This window comes from Diadema antillarum, unplaced genomic scaffold, assembly GCF_040938485.1.
Source record: "Diadema antillarum isolate AM-2024a unplaced genomic scaffold, OU_Dant_1.0 scf00000065, whole genome shotgun sequence".
Classification (NCBI taxonomy): Eukaryota; Metazoa; Echinodermata; class Echinoidea; order Diadematoida; family Diadematidae; genus Diadema; species Diadema antillarum.
The window spans coordinates 2,059,850-2,081,869 of NW_027270954.1; the positions used below are offsets into that span (position 1 = coordinate 2,059,850).

General features: G+C 37.5%; 1 pseudogene; it reads right to left on the reverse strand.

Moving 5' to 3' along the window:
• Positions 1–9,295, reverse strand: part of LOC139716439 (uncharacterized) — a 76,943-nt pseudogene extending 67,648 nt beyond the window's left edge.
• Positions 9,296–22,020: the final 12,725 nt, after the last annotated feature.

Below are 22,020 nucleotides of genomic sequence, written 5' to 3' on the forward strand. Positions count from 1 at the left end.
GCTACGATTCCTAACTTTTTTTCTCTGATTTGTGTCGAGGTTTTACGTGCCTCGAGTACAAAGAAATGCCAGCATCTTCACTATCTATCGTAACATTTTTGCTGTAGTACTGTAGTTTTTGGTAGTCTTTGTTATTATTTTTGGCGTGGTTTTGATCTTTTGTTTGTATGTTTGTTGTTTTTTGGAAAGGTGAATGTGTTTTATTACAGGAAAACTAATTTCTGAATTTGGACTCCAATTTCCAAAACATGAAGATCCTTGATGATATAGGGACGCTGACAATGTCATTGTCACACGTGGTAATGAAATAGTATATGCCCGCTTATGTATATCATTACGTTGGCAATTCGATACGAATGAGCAAAAACAGACAGACAGACAGACAGACAGACACACGTACACAAACACATTATACCTGAAAATGTTAATTGAACTAAAACATCACACACATATCAAATCGCAACCAATAGCATGATTGCTGATTGAAGAGAGTTTATTGGTGATATACTAATAACATCTACCATTTAATACATTGATGCTGAAATCAGCACGATCTTGTTCTGATATGAATCTATCGTATCAATGGGTTACAGGAAAAGCGCGAATCTTTTCCCGGGTAAAGTGCACGTGCCATAAATGTGGTGGTCATGTGCGGAGACATTAAAACACTCTATTGTAGCACCAAGCTCTCTAAAATGAATTTGATTTGAACAAAGGAGGACGCGAATTGAACACCTCACGTGCTATATTCCACATTCTTCGTCAATGGCCCCTCACTGAGTGCTCTCGATTTTGTCTTTCACTTCCTGATTCATTTTCGGTCTCTCGTCCTCATTTCAGATGTGGCAAGTCCGGTCATTCATGCCCCTACAGCATTTTATAGAAATACAACTGTCATGGTTAGACATTGCATAGCGGGGGAAAGACAATCGAAGTCTACAGGCAAATGTAATAGAGCATAAGGTGTATTGGCAAAATTTTACGCCCGAGCAGTGATGACGCGAAACATTCGAGCTATTACCCTCAAACTATCAAGCATCGACATTCGTGACAAATGCAGCACCAAATTCATTTACAAGACGTGCCCTTCTATGAAATTCTATACTATTATGGCACACAGTTGGTTTCAAAATAACTCAAATCAATGAGTTCAAAGATAAAAATACATTATGGATCTCTTGTAGAAAAGAGACTGCTAAATCGAAGCGGCCATCTTAAAAACAGTTCACATATCTAACGCTATGATATATCTAGACTTGAGATTTGAGATGTGGTTGAAATCAACATCGGTGTATAAACACACACACACACACACACACACACACGATATGTACATACGTGAGTAAGTTCATCTCTCCCTAACATTTAATATTATACATAATAATAGTATGCATACATACATACTTTCTTTTTTTTTCTTGTCATTTCATCTAAGCATTTTACACAAGTCTCCAGTTACTTTTGGTTTCGTTACTACGTATTTTTATCTAAATTTATCAAAGTAACCATTTTACAACAATCTGTTTTTTTTTCTTTCACTGCATAGATATGTTTGAGGCTTTTATTTTCAAACACTCCATTTTATATCTTAACATATTCTGATTTGGTTATTGTTATATCTAATTGCCTTTAAGATTTTTCTATTATCAGTAAAAGTTGTCCTTTTTTCTCTCTCTCATTTTACTGTATGTGTTTCCACCTGCATGTTTGTATAATTCATTTTGTACGTGTCCATATTGTACTCATTGTATGTGGACCCCATGGAAGAACAGCGTTGCCATGTTGGCAACGCTGAATATGGGCAATCCACCCTTTTTTTAATTTTTCATACGGAAATAAATACCATACCATACCATACCATACCATATAGCTGTATATACAACATGCGTGTACTATAGTGCATGTATGATCGTATATACCAGTATATTGTATATGAAAGATATTACATTTTTGTGCTCTATAAAAGTATACTTTACATCTTGTCATATCGATTACCTTCTGTATTCTAGTATACGCCCATATGTGAAAGATATTACATTTTCGTGTTCTATAAAAGTATACTTTTCATCTTGTCATATTGATTACCTACACCCTACAGCTTAGATTGCACATGAAAATCTCATATTTCTTTCATCTCGTTCAGTCAATCGCAAAAAGGGTTTCTTTTTCGATTTGCTCTCAAATAGTTATCCTCTGCCCACGTTCTGCATAACATCTAGAACGATTCTCGTCTCCGGGTTTAGTATTTCTATAATAAATTTGATATCAATTTGTTTTCATGCATATAGTGATTAGACATTCATTATTCCATATAAGGATAAATGAGCACATACACATGAAAAAACTGAATTTGTCAGAAAATAAAAATTAAGAGAGACTCATAAATCTAGAATTTTATGTTCCCAAGTCAGTTCAGTTTGTGTTCTGGCAAGGGACGACGGAACAGTTGGGAAAGGCGAGAATGTTGTAAGATTGTCGAATCGAAATTCAAAAAGTATAATAATAATCATTATGATGGCTTTGCAGAAAAGGCAAGGAAAATGGTCTAGGTCATAGTGTATTCTTGCCGAAAACATAACAATTCAACACGAGAACTTTCTACATTTTATAAACAATTTCCTACAGAAATATCACGAAAACTGCATGTATTAAGATTCGAATCAACAACAAGTAGAAAGGTACTATATAGTTCCTGAAATATCTGGAAAACTGATCATTTTAAATTCAAATTAACAATAAGCAGATCAGTACTATATACGGCGTCTGAAATATTCGGAAAACTGCACATATTAAGATTCAAATTAACAATATGCAGATCGGTATTACACAGCACCTGATCAGGGGGTGAAGGTATTATCTGGGATTTGCGACAGGCATAACCTTTAAGTGGAATAATCACCTCACATGTCGATAACAAGTCATCATTTTCATAATGATTCCATTTTACAACGAGGAATAAAGAATTAAGTCAGAATGCTATATATACACTCAGCAAAAAAAGAAAGTAAACACTTTTTCGAGGTCATATTTTTAATAGAAGATTTTTATGAAAATCAATCTATTATATACCATATTAACGGTAATTTAATTGGCTATTAAGCCCATGAGTTAATTAAAAAGAAAACTTTACGCATGACTGAGCACATTCGTTTTTGTCCTCCAAGGCACAAAATCAAAAATTGCAAAAATTGAGATGTTCTCTTTCATTTGCAAATGCCTTTCAAGATAACATTGACAACAAAAGACCAGTTTAACACAATGAGAGACATGAATGAAATAGGAAAAATAAGTTTTTGTTCTCTTTATCTCTTTATTACCTCTAAGAAAACAAAGTGGGAAACTAAAGGGGAGAAATAAGAATTTTCAATCAAGTCAAACTTCAAACGACATAGGGAATAAAAAGCATAAAGATGGTTAAATGAGCAGAATTTATTTATTTATTTATTTACTTTAAACTAGTGATTTAAAATCCATGTGACAATTTCAAGAACCAAACATTACTTACAATTTCCTAATTTGAAAGAAAAAGCTCAATTCTTGTTTGATTACTGCTTCTTCTCTCATTTCATTTGAATTTAGATTTGACATAAGATGCTTTATAATCCTCCATTATTTTTAGCCTTCATTGGTCTTTTAGGCTTTAAAGATACCATAGAGATCAAAGGTTTGTTTTTGCAACTTAATTCAGGTTTCTTTTTGTGTGAAATCTGTTGTTTGTTCTTATTGTTCTATGGAAGAGCACATACGCATGAATGACAATGGCTTTTAGCCAAATATTCAATGAGAAATCATAAGTTGAAAAAAACGTTTACTTTCATTTTTTGCTGAGTGTATATTTACATGTAGGGAGACGAGGATTGATAGCTTGTTGGTTAACTCTTATGAAATGAGAAATTGCGATCCTCACAAGAATTTTGCTCATCGACGAAATAGCAACTCACTTGATTTTTATAATATCCTGATCATCGCTCATGTGGCCAAAAGAATATCTGTAATGTGCCATGCATTCTATGATAATATTTTTGTAGTATTTTTCTTCAGATTACTTGGAAAAGCCCACAAAAATCCAAACTACGATTCTACTCGTGATATTATTATTATCATTATTACTAATCATTTTTATTATTATTATTATCATTTATTCGGCATTTGCAAAACAATACATTTCAAGTGATATCAGAGAAACAAATAAAACAAGCAAAACACAAGAAAACAAAGTGTCAGGCTTTCCTGTTGAGCTTTCCTATCAATCACTGCTAAAGTATACAACATATGCAATTTATAGCACATAATATGACACATATTTATATATTCATTTTGTCATATACTCAGGAAATTAGTGGGGTTCAGGGTATCATGAATGAACACAATGAAATATGCATTTGTATTACATAGTTCTTTTAATACTGTTTAATGTACATAATGTTTGCTTGTGTGTTTATATGCATGTGTGTAAGCAATCCGGCAAACAGGAGCAGATTTCAAAGGAAACATGACCCCACTTCCCTCTGGGACATACATTAATGTTTCTCAAATTCACAGCGTAGCGTGTGATGCTTCTCAGGCGCTCTGATTGTACCTTGTCACATCTGTTGCGTTTAAGGAATCAATACCAATGCACCAAATTGAGTCATCAAGCAACCATGGTATACCTTTTTCGCCCACTTCGGATTCTTCCTCTTTCACCGAATGAAATCGAGGAGGTTCGCTGTTCATAGATTGGGTCAGCCGATTAACACGCTGTCACGGCCCTCAATTACTTAAGTGGACTCTCCACCCTCAAAATTTCAATGTTCGCCCAACCGAGCTCTGATAGTCAAGAAAACTTCAAGACTGAATGCAGATTGTGGTCTTCCTTTTCACCTTTTTCACCTCATGAGTGGAGGTGCAGTTTGTAATTCAATATTCGACTGGTTAGTAGATAAGACGATGCTCAATAGCTAGTATTGCAAGTATACCATGGTAGTGTATCTGTCTTTTAATCTAATGGCTCGGGTTCGGGCGCGAATTCGAAGCCAAGGAAGCTCACTGATCAATGCTGTGTATTATCCGCTTTAGTAGAAGCAAAACACTCTGTCCCTACAGTGGATAAGACATCAGATGGAGGTCCCGTGTGTGAGAATCAAATCCCACGCACGTAAAAGCTTCGTTCATTCATCGGAAAGAGCGTGGTGTGTAAAACCCGGTGAGCTGGTCCTCCTCACTCAAAACTGGACCCCATGGAAGACCAGCAAAGTGCAGCTGAATATGAGCTATGGCTATAAGTCGTCTTGTCAGATAAAAAATGAAAACAACAGAAAAAACGACCAGAGCGATCATTCATTTATCTCACCGGCTCTCTCTTCTAACAAACCTTTGACATATCACACTCTCTTCCTCTTTCACTCTCCTCACCCTCCCTCTCCCCCCCCCCCCCCCTCTCTCTCTCTCTCTCGCTCTCTTTCTTTCTCTCTCTCTCTCTCTTTCTCTCTCTCTCTCTCTTCAACAGAAACCAATACCTACTTCTAGGTGGAGTGAAACACAATTGTCACTTAAAAGGAATGTTTCTCTCCTAGTAAACGTCCTGTTAAGACTACTAGCCATATCAAAGAAGACATCTTGAATTCGCCCGTTTTTCCCTCGGTAAGCGCAATTTACACAATGTCTTTTATACGGCGAGGCGTCTAAATTGTGCCAATATACTGGAAGGAGTGGAGTATTTTTTTTCCCACAGAGCCACCAGAAGCGTATGAGCTTCACCGTGATAGCAGTACAGTTAATCAAGTCAAGCTTATTCCTGGGCATGTTGTGTGACGAACATCAATTCTTTATGAAGCAAAGCATAAAATCATAATTCTTCTAACACCGTGCAAGCGAGAAGGAAGAATTACCTTAATGGGTTGTAAATGCATATCTGGTTTTTCGCTCTAACATCACAGAAGTATCATCAGGACCTCCTCTTCAAAGAACGTTTCCTTCTTATGATTGCAAGACTAGTAATCATGACACAGTTGTCTGCAGCCTGAACGACCGCTTGGTGACCTGCACCGCTGACTTTAAAGCGGATAATAATAACCTTTGGGTACACAGGAAACCAATACATCTGCCTCACACAATAATTGCTGGCTGGTGTTTACAAGTTTGTTTCTTTTCTTTCTTTTTTTCCATTGGAGCGTTTACACACTGCAGACACAGGTTAGCAAGATTGAATATTCCTCCTTGATATCATTAACTGCAGGTGTCTATCGCGTCGTCTATCAAATATGCATCGAGGTATTATTGAATGCAAGTCACTTTCTGGGATATTTGATCATCCTCTTTTGCAAATTCAAGACATTTTTTGTGTGTTTTGTAAGCACTGTCCTTATCTTATGATTAGACTGGTCATATCACTATGAGTTTTATAGGACTATGATAAATCATGCCATTATTGCTTGCTGGTCACATCAGTATCTATAACATTTTGTTTTACTGTGTGTTGTATTCGTCTTTTTGTACTGGCAAGACTTCCCTATATATTGATTAGTTTTTGGCACAGGTGCTGATACTGTCGGCATCCACGTATTATGTGAAATGAAGGAGCAATTACATTGTGTACCACTGAATTCGTGACTAGTGTTCCCATATCCTTCATTCAATGCGTATTTCGTTGTTATTTCCTGGCGCTTGCTAAGACATCGCGCATGTCATTAACACTGTTCTCGTCTCGGTATACACCTCATCGCTGTACAAATTGCATCCATCGCGCCAGTCCAGCGGTGGGCCTACTATGTATGCATATTGCATTGAATGCGAGACGTTTAGAGAGAATTCACGCCAGAGTAAATGACTGATTTTAGCCGCCACAGGAATCATCTGAGACAATTTCATGATCTTACTTTTCGTGCCCAGGAGCAGAGTTCTCGCTGACCTTTCTCCACAAGGGAATAGAATTGACTCTCGCGAAGTTTCATCTACATGACACTTAAGTACAGTGAACCATCGAGCAGTATTAATAGTATCAAAATATTCTCATGCAAACTAACTTTGATACACAAACAATGCTGTCTATATTGATGTCACATCTTAAGTGAGTACACACAAATAAACATAAGCCGTTTGTTAACAACCAGTATATTTCTCATCTATTCCAGTTCTGTCCAATGTTTAAAACAAGACGATGCCAAGTTTAGCTCATGGATGATTATTTCCATTTTTTTTTTCATTTGTTGTTTATTTGAGATAGGACTGCGTCCACATAAATTCTTGATGAAGAAGTCTATATACTCTAAATTGGTCTAGATTTGACAGTTCGATGTAAAACACACTCACAACAAGCTATGAAAACATGTAAGGGCACACGAAATAGGTTATACGAGTTCGATTTTCTCGGCTACGCACTGGCACTTTGTTTTGTGTGCAACGTGTTAATCAAGGTGTTTCCTTGCATCTTGCAGGAGACTTTTTATTTTTCTCTTTCTGTTTTCGCCGGATCCCCTGAAACTTTATCCTGATTTCAGAGATACAAAAAAAAAAGATTCTCACGAGTGGGATATGTCGTGAAAGCAAAAATTAGGCCAACATGACAGCTTCAATGTTTATAGTTTACTGCCCGATGCGATTCGTGGAACTCTTGTTAGAAGACGCGAGGATGCTCTATATCGAGAAGGGTTTCCAGGGTACCAACATCCAGACATTAAATTTGTAATAGAAACCAATTGAGATACATCATTGTACGTGGCGCGTTAAAAATGTTGCGTCCCGATTTTACAAGTTATAATGTATCCTTCCCTGTTATTCAAAATGTCAGAAGCAGTCAACGTCCTAATGAAGTCTGCAATATAGCCTGCAGCAATGTCTCCTGCTCACTTGTTGAATATTTCACAGGATTAGATCAGATACAAGTATAGCAGTTTTTAAACGGGTATAACTTCTAGTTCTACACAAAACTCTCCGATCTTATGGTCATAATGATACGTGATTAACAGGTGCAAACGCGATGTTTTGTTTTCTTTGCCATAATACACGACATCAGCAGAAAAGAGTGATGGAAGAACTTACCAAATAATGTCCGCACATCCACAGGTGGCTGCATGTTCACAAAGTTTCAATTAGCCGGTCACCACGAGATCTTCCTCCTGCCTTATTCCATGGGTCTGCTGTACTATACGCTTGGAGTCATTCCACATTTCCTATATAGTAGGAGGTTAGTGGCTTGCCTCATGAATTTGGTGGTATACAAGCTGTTGTCAACCCTCGTTCAATGAAAATATCACAGATTCATCGTCCAGGGATTACATGAGGTTTTGATATATATATTTTTTTCTCCTCTCCAGAGCTAAATAAACAAACCAGAATTGATCCAAGGCGTCGACGCGGTAGCTGAAATCAGATTTGCGAAGGAGAAGAGCAAGAAAAGAAAACATCCATTTGATGAAAAAACGAAGGGAAAAATGGTGAATGAAAGTAAAAGTTAATTCGTCGGAGCTTTGTATCAGTCCTTAGCCGTCTCCAACACTAAGTCTTTGGGTTTAATCACTTTCGTTTCACCAGCGATTATTTCCTACTTTCTGGGGCTGTCTTCTCCTGTCTCACCATCCCGCTGAATGCTCTCGTCAAACGACCAGGGTAACGATGACGAACAGTGACTGTCCTTCTGGTTGCTGAGAGGTATGCGTGTATTCCTTGCGTATTCTTTGTGTATGTTTGCGCGAACTTTGGTGCGTGGTCGTAGATGTATGTTTGTATTTTCAAAAATTAATCAGCCGCGATGTTTGTTGGGATTATGACTTCTAATGCCTCCTTGCCGACTATCGATCGTGCTTCCGCGTGTGTGCAACAGCGGTTGCGTATGAGTGACTCTTTGAAACTTGCAATGATTCTTACTAGATAATAAGAATTTTACAAGAGTGTGTCCATGTATACTAAGTAGATGTGCGCATTACAATTTCTTCTTTGAAAACAAGCGGTGTTATAGGTATATCGTCGCGGGTTTTTCCCCACATTACAAGCAAAATGTCAAACACTGAAATTCAAGGAAACGCGCACACATATAGATCAGATGTCGAGTTCCGTTGGGTGTGTCGTTCCTGTTTGGTGGCACTTTGAAGTCAACTTTGAAACGTTGCCAAGAAACGAAAAGTTTTGATTTTGGGGACTCCACGATTCCAAAGACAGTGTTGACAAACACAAAATATAGCAGATTGAAGAGCACAAGTTCGACAGAGAAGTAGCGAGAAGCAAAATGCTGGTTGTCGTTTGCGGCAGACGCTAATCCACGTCTGTTTCAGCTTTAGCGAGTGGTTTACGAGCGACGGCTAAGCATTGCCTCGCACGATTCATCGACAAATCAACTGGTTGGTGGCGAGATACTAGTGATGAATAGATGGATGGCGTAACGCATGAGCAGTGAGCCCTTCCATGTGATGAGAGATGCAGGAGAACGAGTAAAAGAAGTGTGTGTGTGTGGGGGGGGGGGGGGGGGAGAGGTGTCGAGAGGAGAGCTGTTCGTCGTGGTAGCACGCCCGCTAGCTATAGCTCCGCCTTTGACCGATTAGTGGTCGCAGCTCCTCGGAAACTTGCATCCAGCTATATCATGGCGATCAGGCATTCTCTCGCGTGTCTTCTCTTGTTCTTCTCCTTCTTACCGTCACCTATTAAAGCTTTAGTGGACCGTCATAACCTCATAATCGAATTTCTATGTGTGTGATCACGTTTCCTCTGCCCGCTGTCTGACTGCTGAAAAATGAGTAGGATTGATGGAAATAATAATTGAACAGAGCCCTGCATGATGATGGATTGAGGATGCAGAGGGTAAATCGAGAACTCCAGTGTCGCAATAAAGAGATTGAAATGTATATAGAGGTATAGGTGAGGATTATACGAGCGTCCACTTACTCGCTGGTCCACTCTTCATAATTGATTAGTACTCGAAAAAAGGTATTATATTTTCGCATTTTGTCTACATTACATTGGTCTGTTTATTTTCCCTCTCAAATGTATCTCTCTCTCTCTCTCTCTCTCTATATATATATATATATATATATATATATGTGTGTGTGTGTGTGTGTGTGTGTGTGCTTGGGTGGGTTTGGATTTTTTTTTTAAGAGTACATTTCTGTTTCTCTGTTTGTTTGCACACGCGCACATACACACATTACATGTAAACATATACATATGCACAATATAGATTACTATATTACATATACATATATACATAATATACGTATAATATGAAACGAAGACTTTGAATTTTGCAAGTATGAAAACAAAAACAGATAAAAATCATTCAAAATGTTTTAGAGTAAGATCGTCCTGAAATTAAGAAAATATTTTTTTCTCAATTATACTACACTCTCATAACAAGAAACATTTTGAAGATATTGAAAAATTATCACATTTATTCTAATTTGTTTCGTTGTTTTTCAACAACGTAATCATAAACATCTCAAATTTATCAAAATGAAAGTATTTGTTTTTGCATATAAGCTCTTTGTGTCTATATACATAATTTATGTGCATAATCATAAATCTCTTTCTCATGTAAGCACATACAGCCAGGCGATCATTTTCTGATTCACATGCCATTTTACGCATTTCATTATTCTATGTTATTCTTTGCCTTACCCCAACATTGGTTTTGAATGTAATGCCACACTCGCCCCAGCAGTTATGAAAATACGAAATTTACATGAAGTTAAGCAGAAGACATACTAAAGGAAAATATCATGCAATGCAAAATATCCTATGTTACCCACATAACAGTACCCGATCCTGACTTTCGAAAGATAATTAGGGATGATTGAGGATGCAAGTCTTGTCATTCTTGTTCTACATCGAAACATGTCCTAAATGATAAATATCATAATCATCCATAATTGCAGTCAGGAAGCTTCAAATGCCATGTTCATGGTTTCGATACTTTGCGGAGTCGTTCATGTTCCATTCGCATTTGCTTGCATCATCACGTGATCAAAAGTCGTCTGTTCAGGCACGCAATGACCTTTGTCTTCATTAGTGTGCGTTTTGCTTCATTTGTCCAGGGGGGGGGGGGGGGCATTTCATCAACTGTTCTATGGGTGATTTTCACTGACAAATTTGCTCTCAGCCAATCAGAAGCCAGGATTTTAGTAGCTAAAAACATTTGTTGGCAGCGTCTGACAGACTTAATGAAACGCTGCGCAGAATGTATTACATTTCAGGGATATCAAGCATTAGGTAACAATTTTCTCATCAAGTGTTTAGGCGAAATACGCTTTGATCTTTCATTTAGCTTAACTATTCGTCTTTGTTTGTTCGTTTGTTTTTTCAAGGCAGAAATGTTGCAGAGATGGATGTTTTACAAAGCGTAATTACTAAACATTTTGTCATTACTTACCATCTTGCTATCAACCCGGAGCTGTTTATCATTTTATGTGATTTATTCAATCGTGATGGAAGAGTACAGCATGGTGTATGATAATATTGTACAAAGAGAGAGTAAGAAACGGCAGAAGTGTCTCACGTAGAAAAATAATGTTATTTTCAATCGATGCAAGGGGGTGATGGGACGGTGTGTACGAGCACAGGCTGTTGGATGGGATTTAGCGATGGTGTGCCATAGAGGGAGACATTTCTACTATCGTCATCATAAAAGAAAAAGGCAAAGGCTGGCGCTAAGAGGTTGAGCCATTATTATGTATGGAAAGATTTATCGGCACACACACTGAGAGGTATGGACATATTCCTTTGTGGGATATCTATTTCAAGTTAAAGATCTGGGTACCTCCACTTTTTTCGCAGAATACAAATGTGTGTCTGTACATTTCTCTTTTTGTACTGATTATGGATATAAACACACTGTTATTCAAATCCATGTCAAATTTCCGTGCGAATATAGTTTGAATTGAAATGAATCTCGATGCATAGAACCAGGGTGTACGATACGTAATGAAATCTTAACGTTAAAATATGGCAAACAAACAAACCCCTGGGCTTTGTCGTTATTTTATTTATATATACACGTATAAGACATGCACGAAATGTACCCAAATCTATACAATGTTGACAAATTATATTTGTCCATTTGGAAAGTCGCTTCAATCGGTGAGGTTTATCTTAGTTAGATAAAGGTTGTGCGAAATCATAGTGTCATATTGCATATATATATACATATATATATATATATATATATATATATATATATATATAAGAACGACCCAAGTCCAACTTTTGGCCAAATTCAGTTTGACATAGGAAATTGTAGCTTATGCATGGACTCACCTTGTGTATAAATGATAAATCCTAATTACCCCCGGAAGTGCCTGAAATTAATGAGTTAAATCTTATGTTAATGTAAGAATGAAGGACTTGGGTCATTCTTACATTCATATAATAGCGCTTCTCTCATCCTTCTCTCATTTCTATAGCAGAATATCATGTATATGAATCAAAGAACGACCCAAGTCCATCACACAAAATGGCCTCTCCACAATTAATGTAAATGTTAATTGTCATATTAACATATGTTCTAATTTGTATATGTTGCCTTCCCATCACAGTTAAATAGAATATTATTGGACAAATAAAAAAGATAATTTTTTTTTAGTTTACTCGAAATGGTCTTCCATGGACTAGGGTCGTTCTTATATTCTGTTATATATATATATATATATATATATATATATATATATATATATATATCAAGGGTAAAAGCTTAGGAGTCAAATAAAAACACAGCAGGAGCCAAAAAAAAAGAAGTTTTTATTTATTTTCTTGATATCTATTTATTAGACACAGACGCAGAATTTTTATATTTTGATTAGTAAATATGTATGCATATATATATATATATATATATATACATATATGTTTATATATGTGTAATATATATGAGTAAACGCGGCCTTTAAGAGCCATAGAATTATGTATTCATGGCGTGAGGAAGAGAAAGAACAGAGGCATGCCAATTTCTGAAAAAGCGAGATTTGCTGTTTGGTTAAAAGCTCATACATCTCCATTCTATGCAAGTAATGTATACGAATTCCCCTCCCTTGCACTAACTTGTCATCGACATCGGACAGTTCGCATATATAGATATGCTCTCAAGAGGAAGGGAAAAAAGAGAAGGACAAGAATAATACTCGAAGCAAGAACAAGGAGACAGAAGAGAAGCAGAAGAGTGAGATTTATTTAGAAGCGCTTTTTTTTTCATTCGTTTTCACTTTTTGATTGCTGTGTTTGATATAGGCCCACACAATGGGCGACAATGTTGTACAGGAATTGTGTGTGATTGTGAGTCAATACTGTGAGAGCTCTTGATTTATGATCCTCTTTGTTTTCCTGACTTTTTTTCCTCAGCTTATGTTTTAAATGAACTGGCAATCATTATCAATCTCATCTTGTACAAACAATTAAGAAAAAGAACCGTAACGAACACGTATAACCAATAAAACAAGAAATCATAGTGAAATTGGGAGAATCAGATAACGTGTATTTCAGTCACTCAGAAGGCAGGATGTTTAGCGATTTCTTCCTTTTTTTTTCTTTTTTAAAGATGTGATTCTGATGAGGAAACATTTCAGAGATATCAGAAAAGTAATAGCATTTTTATTTTTAAATTTCCTCTGGAGAAATTGACATCCATTTCGAATTGTGTTCATCTCAGTGCACTGCTGCACATTTCAATGATTTTCTTCTTTTTTCTTAAATTTGTTCATTCGCTACTTTTTTCGTCAGACTTATTGAGAGACAATAGTAATAAGAAACTTTTCTTCTTTTTTTTTGGCGTAGAGTTTTCGATGAGATTTCTCTGTGTTTATCAAGGAACTCATGATTCATATTAAGAAAAATTGGCCGCAGATGATTTTCAGTAATTTGAGCAGGTGTCAAAGAAATTTGCAATTTTTGAATTACTTGCTAATTCAACGTTGATGGCTTTCACAAATCCATTCGATTACAGATTGCTATCGAAGGTATTACAATAATGGAAAGTCCAAAGCGTTTCCATTCAGGGTGTATAATAATACATGTGTGAGTGTGTGTGTGTGTGAGTGTGTGTGTGTGTGTGTGTGTGTGTGTGTGCGTGTGTGTGTGTGTGTGTGTGTGTATGTGTGTTTTACATTTGCCGAGTTGATATGTCTTTTGGGATTACCATTGTTCTTTTCAGCCTAATATTACATAGACAGTTGAAAAACATGTCAGATACGACCAAAAAGCAATTCATTCCTTTAGTGTCTTAAAGAGGAGAGCCGAAATTATGTTAAACTTGAGCCCTTACATTTGTTGTATATTACAAAGATCATGTTTGTTTCAGTAACAGAATTTCAAAAGCTCCATCATTGCTAACTTTATGACAGCTTCTCAAAATGCAATTTATTTTTTATTTCCTCCACTACTTAATTTGAAACACAATGGTGTTGATTCACGGACGAAAAGGGAACTATTGTTTTTGGCAGCAAAAATTCCCCAGTTAACAGAAACAGAGACTGAAGAATAATATTTTTGCAAACACTGCCTGTGATGTATGTAGGAGGTGAAATTCTGTTATATTAAAGCAAGATAAGGTTCATGAAGTGGAGTGCTTTATATTCTCGGTACTAAATGGACCTAGACATTAAATTTTGCGTGACAGCTGGTAGTACAGGTTTCTCCATAAAGATATTCCTTTTGAACACCTTGTGTGCATTTGCTTTAAGACATTTGTATTAATATTCTACAGGTGTTCCTTGATTTTCCTTTGGTAATCCTGATATTTGAAGTCACTATGGTTTCTTGTTTCAACCTATAGAATGACCATGACTTTGAAATTACTGAAACGGATTTGGAGAATTGTGTTCGTGAAATTAAAACTCATTAAAAACGGAAACAGTCCACTGGGAGTTGGAGCATACACAGATAAAAATAAGGACAGATAGGAGATTAGATAGAAAGGGGGAGATTGAAGGACAATCAAATACACGCAGTGTCCTCTGGAGTTAGCTATTACTCCCCTCTGCCCCCCCCTCCCCCCCCCTCCCCGGGCGTATATCCTGCATTGTGACCTGGCGTGACGCTATCTTTATCATAATCGAATCATTGTTAGTATCCTTGTCCTTCGCCAACGCCCAAAGGCCAAGAATCAAATAAGAGACACGCACAACCTTTTTTTTTTTTTTTGAAGATATGATCTCGGGGATGCCATAAATTATTGAGATGCAATAAAGAAGTTATCCGTCCATTTACGCGGCGCCATTGGACCATCGGAAACTCGCCAGCACTGAGAGGAAATTGATGCAAAGTCACTCTCGTGATGTTTGTACGTACGTTAACCCCAATAAGCGAACATGGAGGCAATAAATTATGACGAAAGTATCAGTTGCGCTTGATATGTGCTGAGTGGCAATAAATTGCACACATCTCATTGTTGCTGTCGTACCGGTGTGACGCTTAACTTTACTTTTGAATTCATTATTTGATCAATTCGACAACGTGTTGTGCAATCATTGGACATGATATAATGGAACAACATCCATTCAAGCTTTGTCTGTAGGCAACATATTTCAAGGGCTACTTTGACTAACTTTCATTTATTCTACAAAATAATGTAACAAGACAATCACCATTGCCTTCATGATGTACCTTGTTTATTCAATTTCTATGGCTCTTTGTCACCAGAAGCCACATAACCATGCAGATAGACATACGCATACACACACACGTACACCCACAAAGACACACACACATATTATATTAGATAATGATAATGATAATAATGAAACAATAAATGAAAATTGAGCAAAATAAAAGATGAAATGCGATTCCCTCTGGATTCGAATCCAAGACATCCGGATTGCTAGACCTGTGTTCTTACCGACTGAACTATAGGAAGCCCTGGCGAGATGGTCGCCCCCCTTAAATCCCTATAAACCTGGTATAAACCCAAAGGATACAATCATTACCTTGGGATGAATGCGAGGGATCACTGAGAGTGATGCAGCTTTTTGAATATCTCTGCGAGTGCAAACAGAGGGAAACTGACCAGCTTTACAATGATGAATGAACATTGAGCGAAGATTTTCTAATCCACTGAGAACTAACATTGGTCAAGTGGACTGTATGTCAGAGTTATACTTTGTAGACCTTCGTGAGATGCGTGTAAATTGTTTCTTACGGGCTTTTCACACGCTGTTTAATAATCAATAAAAAGTGATTTAGGGTTGATTACGACTGATTGCATCAGTTGCTCAGCACACGCTTAACTATTGATTTACGATCATCAGTATCCTGCAATATTTCAATTGATTGTCCAGGCCTTCTATCAGACATACATGTTTTGCATTCAAAGAAAATGAAAAAAAAAACAATAAAAAATCAGGGGAACTGTGCACTTGCACAAAAAGGGGCAATAATTCACATGTAGGTAAACGTACATCTGCCAGGCTGATTCCCTTTGTTAGACTTTGACCAAGGGGCTGCCTTAATAAAGATATGTCTTGACCTTCAATATTGTCAAGGGTAAATCTCGCGTTAAAGGGGACCCACGCTTTAATACGCATCTGCCGTGGTTCCGAGCATCCAATACTGATTCGTACTGAGAGTTTGTCGAAGATGGTCGAAGTGATGTCAGTTTCAGATCGTCTCTTGATTGGGCCGTTGTTACTGGCTGGATCCAACTAACTATGTACATACATGCCCATCCTTTAAACACATTATTTGCTTTCTTGATAGCCGCTTAAACTTGCAGGTAAATACATGTAAACCGATAAGTAGTAGTCGACTGATTGCAGTGAGAGTGTAAGACTACAGCTCGATCGATCTACATAAGATCGATATGATCGGTCCAGTTCAACATTGTATGTAACATACTTCCGATGCATATACAGCGAATGATTATTGTGAACTACTGTTGAGCCTGTACAAAGGACATCGCACGCAATACGTGCTGGCGACATACTGAGATTGACTGTTAACTATATAGGTTTACATCATCTATATCGTCGTAATGAAAATGGCGGATATCATCACGCCTTCCACCAGCGCATATCATGGCGCCATCCATTAGCGCCCTCTTAAATCCTTGGTCCCTGTCACTTTAAAAGATCTAATGCCAAGCCTTGATTAAGGCTACAAGCCATGATGTCTGGAAACATGCGTAATTAGGACTCCCACAGTATAATGCTATTGTCTCTTGTCTACACATCGACCTCTTACAGGCTATAATTTGACTGTGGAATAAGGGCACATGATCAATCATACTGGCACGGAGGCACGAAACATTCATGCGTGCTATGTATGCTCGAATCAGCTTAGGTTAATGGTAGGACAAACACAAAACCCTGGGAGGCAGCAGTGAGATAAGTCTATTATCAGCAGTGCCGGTTCGTCTAACGCTGATGTGAAATTACTCCACAGGTGACTGCTAATCACGAAAGTCAGCTTTAGAATAAAACGCACCACGTGTCTTCTAACAGGGAAAAGGAAATAGAAAGAGACCAAAAATATTAGATATTACCGTATTATGTGTGTGTGTGTGTGTGTGTGTGTGTGTGTGAAAAAAGGAAGGAACGAGTGGGCGGATTTATAGAGGAGGAAATGTCCCTCTCCATCTCTCACTCTCTCTTTATCAATCTCTATCAATACCAACATAATTTTATGTGCCATCTGTATTTCAGGGTTACATAATAATTATTATGATTATAAATAATCATATACAACGATGTGTGTGTATGTGTGTTTGTGTGTGTGTGTGTGTGTGTGTGTGTGTGTGTGTGTGTAGTGTGCTTGCGTGCGTATGTGTGTGTGTGTGTGTGTGTGTACATCTACATGAGAAAATGTGTGTAACGATTTCATCCGTGGACGATTTTATTCTGGATTTGTATAATGTTTTTCAGATTTGATAAGCGGAATATGATCTTTATGACTTAATCTGGTCATAACATTCGTCAGTCAACTTTACGTGAGCCCATTTGCAGCATGCACATATTCACCACTATACCCCCCCCCCCTCCCCTCAATCCCTCTATCTCGGAGCAACTTGAAATAAACAAAGTTACAATACACAAATTAACAACATTCCCGCACGAACAGAATACTTGTCAAAGATGTCATTTCTATCCAGCGCTCTTACAATTTGCTGTCATTCCTTTTAATCCTATTATATATTAGTTGACTTTAAAATACATCAACTCCAAGGGGAGCGCCTTAGCTAGAGAGATCGTGAGTTTCTTGTGGTTTTCTCCTGCTCCTTAATTCTACCGTGTTCCACGAATAGAATTGGGTTACGTGGAAAGCTGACCCACGGGATCGCCGAAAATATTGACAAAAACGTCAGAAGAAAATGAAAGTGCGTTTGTAATCGTGTTTATTTGTGTCTATGTTTTGTTTTGTGTGTAGCGGTGCAGTGTGCGTGCTGCATGATTGTGTAAAGGTGTGTAACGTCGTACATGTAGATACACGCAGGTGCCCTATGTGTAGGAGAGTGTTTGCCCATAGGAATTCGTCAAGTAGAAGTTGAGTACTTGCTTGAATGTTAAACAGACAGAAAAACATGAATTTCAAATGTACACCATGCCTCATTTCGCAAAGGATTCGTCAAAAAATACCTCTCTCTCTTCCTCTCTCTCTCTCTCTCTCTCCCCTTTGATCACGTTTTTGCTCTCTTCTTGACAGTACGATAGAATACCCGCTGGAATTTTACGCATTCGTTTCACTTAATGTGCGAGAGTTTGTGAAAATGGTTCTGTTCGCTTTCATGTTAAGTTTACTTCGAGATGAATCGCCCCACGGGAAATGAAAGACGACTGCGTTATGAGAGAGTCCGACAATAGCCGACTCTGCTTGTTTGAGAAAGCAATGATTCATTTCACACCATAATATCTGGCGCCTGCAATTCAAATCCTTCACGAACATGTGTAGTATTAGAAAAAAAAAAGGCGACGTCTTTCTTTACAGCACAAAAATATCACTCCCTATGTAAATATGCATGGATTTCACGATTAATTCAAGCATGCATGGTTGATGAATTGGGTAATCGAGCGTGCAGAGAGTGTGGATTCTACCATTGATAACAGAACAATTTGCTAAAAACACAATTGCAACAAGCCTTGAATATAAACATAAAGCAAAATTAAAGGATTGTTCAAATTCGAAAGCGTTCTTAGAGTCTCGATTGATGTTTATAGGATAGGTAATGTTTATGGTGCATTTCCAAGATTCGCGTTGTATCTAAAGATTAGAGCACTGCCAGGGGACCCGGGGGGAATTTTTTGCCTCAACTTTTTTTTTTTTTTTTTTTTTTTTGCACAATACAAAGGAATACATCGGATGTAACTACTTTGGCCTCTCCCACTTTTTTTTCTTTTTTCTTTCAACCCCGGAAAGAGTAAAGCTTTTGGCGATTGCAACTTGTACCTGATTGATTTATTTTGTTTTGTTTTTTCCAGGGCAATGATTTTTTTTTTTTTTTTTTGGCTTGCCTGTTAGCTGATGAAACCTGGAAATGGCACCAGAAAAAGTGCTCCCCCACCCCTTTCAAAATCGTGGCGCCAAAGGGCTGGTTAGTTTAGAATTTTCAAGAAAATTGGACCTAAAAATGAGGACGTTTGGCATTTCAGAGTCTCTCTCATGTTCTCGTGAGTCTCACGCCTATAATGTGTTAGACTTGATAGGTCTCCAGTTTAGCTCAGGTGAATATGTCGCTCCATAATCACGATAATACTCGTAGACTCTGTCGATACTTTGCATTGGAAACAATGTAGTAGTTATAAAATGCATGTTGTTGTTTTTTATTAATCGTCTACAACCTGCTGATCTTGCGACAGTCAGTGTAATTCTTTTAATGGACTAAATTTTCAAAGTGTTGAAGCAACAAAGTTTATTGGAATACACTTTGATTCACGATTATCGTGGAAGCATAACACTCAATGAGGCTGAAAGGAGAATTTCAAAAAAAAAAATATCGGTATCTTAAAATAAACACATTTATTGTGCCGAGAATTGTTTACATGCTTAATGTATACACCCTCATTCTCGCACTTCTACCGCAGGCCTATATACAGTAATCTACCGTAGAAGCCAAATACATCTGCAACAAAGAAGTTATTTTAGACCCCTACTCCCCCCCCCCCCCCAGAAATCGAATTAATACAAGAGCGCACAAGCGCTCTCATGTTAAACTGCTCTATCAAAAATTGAAACTTTTCAATCTTATTGAGCTTATTTGGCATCAATGGGTTTCTTTATCAATAGATCCTTGACCTTATATCGACTCAATGCTCTTATTTGTTTTTATTTACCCACTGTCATTGCCAATATCGTACCTGATGTTTGTCGGGTAACCTGTCACCCGCAAATACCACGTCAAAGGCCGCTCGCAAACAAATATCATGTGAGATTCACTGGCCCGAAAAACAAAATGAAATGAGTTGACACCCGTCATGAAAAATGTAAGTTTGCTTGGCACCTTCAAAACAGAGCTTTAGAATCATCTTCTTACACGATCAATTATTTATTGGTTGGTACTTTTCTATGACGACGGCGGGGTATGCATGCATGAGTAGGTTTTATTTTCTTCTCGCTGTTACTCTGTTCTATATGCATTGCTTTCATGTTTGATGACCATTTTCCATTTCCAGTTCCTCTCCCGCGGTTGTCCTGCATCCACGTCTACGTCCCAAGTCTTCTTGTTATCATTATGTAAGTCTGTGTTCACGTCCCCATTATGTCATTTCATTCATTCTGAGTTCATTTCTTTTGTATTTTTCTCCATCGCAGCATAAACAGTAACAATCATATATGTACGCACAGTTACTTGGAAGTAAAGAAGTTCAACATAGGTAATCAATAGGTAATCAAGGAGATACGTTATACTTTAGAAGGACATAAGAAGATTCACATTTACAATGTCAATGTCAATATCAATTGATATACAAAGTCGTCGTTCATTATGTATCTTTAGCTTTGTTCCTCTATATATTCACCTCTAATAATCGGTAAATCAGTATGTTACTGCATATTGTATTCATTTCTGTAAAGCGTACCTTCGCCACAAGATGTTTACTTCGAGAGATGTGGCCCATGTATGAATATTTGTTATGTTATCTATTGTAATTTCATGCAGGTCTATATTATGTTGGAAATAAATGTCGTTGAACCTGAATCTGAACCATATGCATTTGGTCATTCACTACAAGTGGATGACTACAAATCAAATTATTTGATAATGTATTCATGCATTCACCGTGTTCATGTTTACACTAACAGTTCTGATGTACCCATCTATCTACCTATCTATCTACTTCACGAAGAAGCTGCAGCCGTTGTTGTTAAACGCACGGAGAGTAAACACAGACATTTTGCAATGGGCTCGCTCACTGATATCGGAGCCTCTCACAAGTGTGGTTGAAAGCCCAGCGGAGCAGCTGTTCCGTGCTCGGGGAAACATGATACGTCTTGGTCTCATACTGTATGCTCCTCCCGTGAGGAATTTCGTATTGTAAGACGCAGGGACATCCTGGGGATGTCTTCGTGAACACTGTCCACTGTGTGTTACGCCCATGCGGGGTATATCACACCCCAGGCGAACTTCATCGACGACAGAGCCACTTTACGTACGCTCAGCCATTAGTTTCATAATCACACCAAGTTATAAACAAGGTGATGTTTTGGAAAAAGCACCAAAAAAAAAAAAAAAAAATCTGGGAAGATGTTAGCTTTTGACGCACGATTTCTTCAAACACTGTAATGTTTTCCAGCATTGCAACAGCAATGTTTTAGGCAACCAATATAATAATTTTGTGATTTTCACATGACATTGTGTTCGTAGAACGTCATCTATCAAGAAGGGGCAAAATCAATGGTTTTGATTTGATCACACGATGGTTAGAATGTAATGATATGTTTTTGCATTCGGAGAAAACAAAGGTAATGGTTTTTGGTAATTAAAAAAAAAAGACATGTAGATATATGTCCTATAAATATTAGAAACATTTGATACTGTTAAATATCTGAGGGTAGATTCACAATCACAGTGGAATGACCATGTTTATTTCGCATAATACGTGGAAAGACATCTCAAGCAATCGGATGCATGAAAAATATTCTACC